The sequence below is a fragment of the Microtus ochrogaster genome, chromosome 1 (genome assembly GCF_000317375.1).
Source record: "Microtus ochrogaster isolate Prairie Vole_2 chromosome 1, MicOch1.0, whole genome shotgun sequence".
Taxonomy (NCBI): domain Eukaryota; kingdom Metazoa; phylum Chordata; class Mammalia; order Rodentia; family Cricetidae; genus Microtus; species Microtus ochrogaster.
Genome location: NC_022009.1, coordinates 113213058 through 113221092, shown reverse-complemented (window position 1 = coordinate 113221092; position 8035 = coordinate 113213058). Strand labels below are relative to the sequence as shown.

The following is an 8035-nucleotide window of genomic DNA, read 5'->3' as shown; positions in this document are numbered from 1 at the left end:
CATGTTCAGAGAGTCCGGTTTTATCCCATGCTTTTTCAGTCACAGTCCAGCTGGCCTTGGTGAGCTCCCAATAGATCAGCTCCACTGTCTCAGTGGGTATGCCCCTCACGGTTCTGTTTTTAATTGCTGCTTCAATCTTGATACTTGTTATAGATTTGTTTAGATTATCTCATCTTGGTTTATCCTCTGTATGTCATATGCATCAAGAAAATAAATTTTTATACAATTTTCTAGCTTACTGGAAATGATTATTTAAGGTATATCCTAACAATCTTTGGAATTTCATTGTTAATCTGTTGTTATGTCCCTCCTTTCATTACTAATTTCATTAATTTGTGCCTTCTATTTTCTTTGGTTAGTTTGGCTGAGGGTTTACTGATTTTGTTTCTCGTTTTTAATCTTATCTTTTTAAAGAACTCTGATACTTTGTTTTTTTTTCATTTTTACATCTTAATTACTGCCATGTTACTTCTATCCACTAATTTTGGGTTTAGATTGTTTTTATTTAAGGACCTATATAGTATATGATTAAGCTATTAGAGATCTCTTAATGTAGGCATCTGTAACTATAAACTCCCCTCTTAGGGATGCATTCATTGCATCTAGTACCAGTATGTTGGATTTTCATATTCTTTTGGTTATAGGATTCTTAAGATTGCTTTATTGATTCTGTCAATGATCCATTCATCATTCAACAGTCTGGTGTTCAATCTCTTTGAGTTTAAATATTGTACAGTTTCTCTTTCTGTTGATTTCTATTTTTATTCCATTGTGGCCAGAGAGAAAACAAGAAATTCATGTCATATTAGAAATCTATTTTAGAGGAGGTTCCATGGGTTGCTGAGAAATGTATGTTCTGCAGATATATTGTAGAGCTGCTTGATTTGAGGTCCTATAACTCAGACAGTTCTCTACTTTTTGTTGAGATAATCTATTGTTGAGTGTGAGGTACTGAAATCACCCATTGCTACTGTGTTGAGTTTTCTTTATGCCTAATTGTGTATGTGTGTGTGTGTCTGTGTGTGTGTGTGTGTGTATGTATAAGGGTACATATATTTAGGATGGTAATGTTCTCTTCATGAATTGCTTCCTTAAAGTCTATTTTGTTACATTATAACAGTGGTATCTGCTTGCTTCCTAGTTCCATTTGCCTGAAACACCTTTTTCCATCCTTTTATCCTTAGGTTGTGGCTGTCTTTGATGGTGAGGAACATTTCTTGAAGGCAACAAATACAAAGATTACAATGTGTTGACCGTCTTAATTAGGGAATAAAGACCATTAATAGAGGCACATGTTATCTTAATCCTCATTTGTCTATCTATTGCTTCAGCACAGCTGTTCTTTCCTATAGATGGTGGGTGTTTCTTTCTCTTCACTCTGAAAGATGAAAAAAGCTGGCTTAGTGATGATCAATTCTCTCACTAGTTTTCATTATGGGAAGCTTTCCTTTCTCCTTCCAATATGACAGTTTTGCTGGCTACCTGGACAGACAATCTTTCAGAGCTCGAAATTCTTCATTCCAAACTTGCCTGATTTTTTAGAGTTTCGCTTGAGAAACCTGCTTTTATTCTGATAAGCCTGTCTTTATGTGTGACTTGGTGTTTCTCTCATGGCTTTCTGTGCACTTTCTTTGCTCTTCATGTTTAATTTCTAACTAATTGATTGAGTTGGTTTTTTTTTTTTCCTGGTCTCATTAGTTGAAAATCTAAATATCTCCTGCACCTGGATAAGATTTTCCCATTAGATCTGGGAAAATTTCTACTATGATTTTATGGAAAATATTTTCTATGTCTGTAGCATGAAACTCTTCTGTATCCATGATTCACAGATTTGGTCTTTTCATGGTGTCCCCTAGGTCTTATATTCTTGTATGTTATTTATATTTTCTTAATTTTTCCTTGTCATTGAATGTTCCAATTCAGCCACCTTGTCTTAAAGCCCTAGTATTCTGTCCTCCCCTTGACCCATTCTATTGGTGAAGTTTTTCCTATGAGCTTTTGATTTGATTCAATGAATATTCTACTGCCACCATTACAGATTGATTTTCTCCTCAATATCCAAATTCTATCTTCATATCTCATATTAATCTCATTTCATTCAGCTGCTAGTATTCTCTTGGAATTAATTTTAAAAGGAATAATACAGAAAAAAGGGAAAGAGAACAGAGAGAAGAAAAGTAGAACAAAGAGAAACTGTGAACAGTTATATCTGCACTGAGCATTAAATAGCGTAGGAATGAAATTGAACTGGAGACCTGGATGGGAGTAGTCTGAATATGTTTTCTTTCCTGCTTGCTGACTTCAGCTTTGACTTGAACATTCCTTCCTGGGCTCCCAATAACAAGTCACATTCCCGAGCAATGCCACTGGCACTCTCCCTCCAAGGGAGGAGGCAGCACCTCCCAGCTGAGACAACCCTTCTAGGATACACTCTGGATGTTCTCTTGTTCTGCTGCTAAGTTTCCTATTACACTTTACTACTAAAACTAGAAATATTTTGGCGATCACCCCACTCTTCTCATAGCTGTATCTAACTCCCCCTGGTTTATTTCCCCCCGAGATTATAGCACACCATGCCTGCATGTTGTCCACTACCATCTTCTGCGTCAAAAAAAAATTCTAAAAAGCACAATTGCTTCAAATGTAATTTCTTTTGGATCAGCAAATGCTTAAGTAAATTTGTGTGGGGGTATACATATACTTTTTAAAAAAATGTTTGGATTCAGCTTTGTTTTGGTATAATTGACATCCAGTAATTATAGTTTTGAGTTTTCAAAAATGTATAGTCTAAGCACAATTATCAGCAACATCTATATCATCTCCAGAGTTCTGCTTTGAGTCTCCGCAGGAAGTCATCTCCCCAAGTTCTACTTGCAATAATAAGCTTCGCATTAGATTGTCACCACTGCGATGGAATACCACACAGGAAGAATTAAAGAAGGACTTGTTCTGCTCATGGTTTCTGAGCTCCCAGTCTATCGTAACAGAGAAGGGCGAAACGCAGGAAGGCTGTTCTCAGAGTGGCTAGGAAGCAGGGTGACTACCATGCCAAGAGCTCTCTCCTTTCTCCCTGGTACTCTATCTGGGCCTCCAGCCTGTGGGGACAGTGCCAATTATATCCTCCGTGGGTCTTTTCGCCTCAGCTAATGCTCTCCAGAAACTTCTCACAGACATTCAAAGGTGTGCTCTACTAATCTAGGCATGTCTCAATCTAGTTGGCAATCAACACTAACCATCACAGGCCTTGTCAGAATAGTTTTGCCTTTTTCAGAACTCAAATAATGGAATTGGAGAGTGTGTCGTCTTTTATATTTAGTTTCTTTGATTTAGAATAATGCTTTTGTAATTTATCCATGCTGTTCTATTCACCAAATGTTAACTAAACTCTAGTGTGTGTGTATGTGTGTGTGTGTATGATTATAATCACAAATCTGTTTCTAGTTTTTTTGTCTCTATAGTAAGGCTGCTTGAGTATTCAGGTACTAGCGAGGCTTTGCACATACAAAGTTTCATTTCTTTTGAGCAAACATCTATAAGCACAGCTGCTGGGTTGCATAGCAGGAGCACAACTTCACAAAAGCTGTGCACTAGGATCTCTCTCAGTACTGTGATCTTGTTCAAACTTGGCACTGTTAGTTTTTCAATTTAAATTATTTGAACAGTAGTATAATCATATCATTGTGACTTTACTTTGTATTTATTTATATGTGATAAAAATGAGTGCCAGACATACCTTGCCCATTTAAAAATGTCTTTTGCTCTTGGTTGTTAAAGAGCCCTTTATATATTCTGTTTGTTTTTTAAACAACCTTGGTCTTGCCTTTTCATTTTTAAATATCAACCACATAGCTATAAGTCTTTATTATTTTTCAGGCTGAGGTCTATTTGTATTTTTTTTTTTGTTTTAAATAGGGTCTCATGTAGCTAAGGCCAGCCTTGAAATCACTATATAGATGAAGATGCCCTTAAACTTCTAATACCCCTACTTCTACATCCAGAGTGTTCTGAGTGTGGGCTCTGCCACTAAGCCTAGTTTTACGTGCTGCCAGGGGTCCAATCCAAGGCTCTATGCGAGCATGCTACCAAGTGTGCCACACTCGTAGCACAGTGTTCAGCCTTCACTGCAGACTATGACCTTGGGCAGCATAGTCTACAACTACTTTCTTTTCATGTTTAAGACTTAAGTTAGAAATATTGTAAAGTGGATAATAGCATAGCATATAAAGTGGATAAAAACAAAGGAATTCACTCATTTAGATGTGTGACAGACAACTACTCCAACCATCTTCAGTGGTGCCAAATCCCTGGTGTTCACACCATCATGTAACCTCTTCTGTCCTTGAACATGAGATGGACTTGTAGACCTTTTTTTATTATTATTAAAGAAATTAGTTATAACAGAATAACAGGATGTTAAATTCGGAATCACACATTTCAAAGGCTGAGTTTTGTCTTAGGCGTCTCTCATGCACAATGGCTGGGAAGGCTTATGGAGAAGTCTACATCCGACAACTTTAGAAGCACATTTTCTAAACCAGCCAGCAGACATGTGAATGAACTTGAAACTGAACGCCCCTTTCGACAACACCTGTGACAACCTTGGGTTCAACAGACTCGACTGTAGTCTCCTGGGGCTTGAACTGCTCCACTGAGCTTGCACGTTTCTATAAGCTATTGCAGCAATAGGTAACTAACATACCCAAGAGTAAGCTCTTAAACTAGAGGGCAGCTGAATCAGGGACAAGCTTATGGCACTTCTGACCAGCAGAATAACAGTCACAGGTTCTGGGAATTAGGATATGACTATCTTTACAGGAACCATTAGCCTGCCTTCCACGGATGTTTCTAAAATAACTTTTTAAAAGTAATTTTTAGAAAAACCATCAATTTCTGCCAACTATGCATAAAATGGTCACAGGAGATTAAAATTCTGTAAACACGGTTTGTGATTAAACTTCATTGGTATATGCTGAATGAACTGTCATGAACGAATAACTAAATTCTTTAACAAAAGGTTGAATGAGAAAAAACAACTTAAAAGACCCTAAAGTATCAACGTCTGCAGAAATACCTACCACAACGTCATCATTTTCTCTGTTCTATGTGAATTGTAATTATTAATAATTGCTATAATTCGAGGGGAGCTTTTTCTCTTCATGTCTCTCTCCTTCTAGACATAGGGTCTCACTGCGTAGCCCTGGCAGGCCTGGGACTTGCCACGTAGACATCTACCTCCTGAGTGACTTGATTGAAAACACTCTACTACTCCTGGTTCTTGCTTTGTCTTTAGGTAAGTTTACTGGCTGTTCTGTCATCTCGGTTCTGCTGAACCTACCCATTCAACTTTTTGCTTTCAAACAATTTTCAGCTCTAGAATTTCTATTTGATTTGTAATATATACACATATTTATACTTATTAGGAATAGACATATTACATATAAAATTTCACTTCCTTTGTTGAGATGCCATATTTTCTTTCATTACATCATTATTTTCCTTCACATATGGGGAAAATTATAACTGCTTTAAATTGTTTTACCCATTAATTCTAATATTTGGCTAACTTCAGATAGGTTTATATCTAGAAAATGAGTCATACTTTTCAGTAAAATAATTTTGAACTCAATGTGCATTGTAGAGGTTATGGATTTTGTTATATTCTTTAGGGATGGTAAATCTTTCCTAAGCAGGTCATTAATGTATTCAAACCAATGTAATTCAACTTCTATGTCTTAAATGGGAGATTAAGTCTTGCTTGATTCTTGGATCCTTCTCAGTAAGTGGCTCTGAGTCCGGTTATGCACAGATGTCTACAGAATTTGTCCCAGGAAAGCTCTCTCCTTCTCCCTTCAGGATGCTGTCCACTCCCACCCTCACGCCCTGCTTTTCAGAGACAATAGTCATTCTGAGCTCTGTCCTTGGTTCTTAGGCCAGAAAGAGTTTTGGCTCTTGTAGTAGCTTTGGCTGCTTTGATGGAGCATGTGGAGCTTGGGCCCAGGGTAGAAATTTGTTCTCCTCTTCCCGTCTGGTGGGTCCTCCTCAGCATATGCATGCTTTGAGCCATTTCCCAGGAATTCTTCCAGAAAGCTGTTTTCATATTCATCATACTTCAGTGTTATCTATAAGATCCATGGGTCCAGTTTGGATATGAGATGTTTTTAGCTATTTATAGGATTTTTTAAATGACAGTTTATTTTCAAAAGAAAAAAAACTGAAGAGTAATATTCTAACCAGGCAATTCTAACATCAAACATCAAAGCATTTATTTGATGAAGACAGTAATTACTGTCAGCAAACACTACACAAACTGCTCAGTGAGTCATAAAGGATAAAGTCACCATTCAACAATGTTTACTGAATATTTTCTAAGTCACAGTAACCACTAGAGAATCCATTGATCAGATACAAAGTTAGCATCAAGTACAATCTTTATATAAAAACAGTATGACCAATGTGATCAGATACAAAGTTAGCATCAAGTACAATCTTTATATAAAAACAGTATGACCAATGTGTCTTACTTCCCTTTCGTGTTCCTAAGGTCAGGAGATGGCTTAGTAAGTTTGTCACCTTAATAAATTCTTTAATTTAGTATGAAATAATGAATACTAATTTTGTTAGGATTGGAGTAAAGGGGGTAGGTCAAAGGACAAATTGCCTAAAATATAAGTTCATTCTTTCTTTGTACCTTCAGATGTGTTTATGCTATGAGTAATGGTTGTAAAAAAATAAATTACAAGCATGAGTCAGTTTTACAGTTAATTACTACAAATTTGCCTTGTATTTTTAACAATGGTTGTTTGGCTCTGAAGAAGGCTAAAAATGTGCTGAAGAGTGTGACTTTTTCCTGCTATGCTTGGAGGAAGGCTGCTTTCTGATGTGTCTGTTTCTGATCTGTTACTATTTTTGATCTCAAAGCTTGGGTTCCCTGTCTTTGCTCAGAGGGTCATCCAACAGTTTAAGTTACAGTCCTGCTAGACCTTTTTTAAAAGAAAGATACTAATTACATTTCAAATTAAACATTTAATTAAGGACTGAGCTATAAGTAGGCATACAATAAACCCAAACACTAAACAGAAAACTCGATAATTGTGAAACCTATCTCTGCATGTCTTCTTCCCAAGGCTTATGTACTTCACGACTCATTGTCACCTGAGGCATTCAGCACACACCATTTCTTTGTCCCTCCCTAGCTTTGAATTAAACAAGGCCAGTCCTGCTCCTGAAGCAGGCAAAGAAAACAAACGGTGGTCGCATGGCAACGCCCAACTCCTTCCAAGCACCTAGCACAACTCAGGCAGTGCTGCCAAGGTGACAGCCTTCACGCTGCGAAAACTTGTTTTCCATAACCTAGCGCACACCTTTAATACCAACTCTCAGAAGGAAACAGGTGGACCTCTGTGAGTTCGAGGTCAGCCTGGTCTACACGGAGTTCCAGGCCAGTCAACTCTACAGGGTGAGACCCTGTCTCAAACAAAACAAAATAAAAATTAAAAAAAAACAAAAAACAAAAACAAAAAAAACCCAAACACCCTCCCCCCAAAAAACCTCACCTGTTTCTCAAGTCAAGGACTGTCACCTTATGAAGCACCCCCACCCACCTATTAAAGTAATTCTGACCAGAGGCTCCACCAAGGCGGCAGTTATGGCCACCACCTAAGCCCTGGTACTGCACAGGAGGATTTCCCATCCCAGGCTACCCCAAACCAATCCCCAGTGTCAGCAGCCATAGAAAGCTGGTCCTCACCTCCCACCAGCAAACCCTTCCTCACCTCAGGCCCCTCAGTGCCCTTCCACCCCAGCCCTGCTCAGCTCCCTCTCACGTCCTCCCTTTCTCCTTGCCCTAGAGCTTCAAACCCTCTCCTCACGCCCCGTCTCTACTCTTCACCTAAGGACTCCCTTCAGCTCGACCCCACTCCTGCTCACATCCCTGCTCACATCCACTCCTGCTCACACCCCCTGCTCACACCCACTCCTGCTCACACCCCCTGCTCACACCCACTCCTGCTCACACCCCCTGCTCACACCCACTCCT

General features: G+C 38.5%; 1 protein-coding gene across 2 annotated transcripts in view; it reads right to left on the bottom strand.

The window, feature by feature from the left end:
- Mlf1 (myeloid leukemia factor 1) overlaps positions 1-8035 on the bottom strand; it is a 24591-nt gene that overhangs the window by 16156 nt on the left and 400 nt on the right. The gene's annotated exons all lie outside the window — the stretch shown is intronic.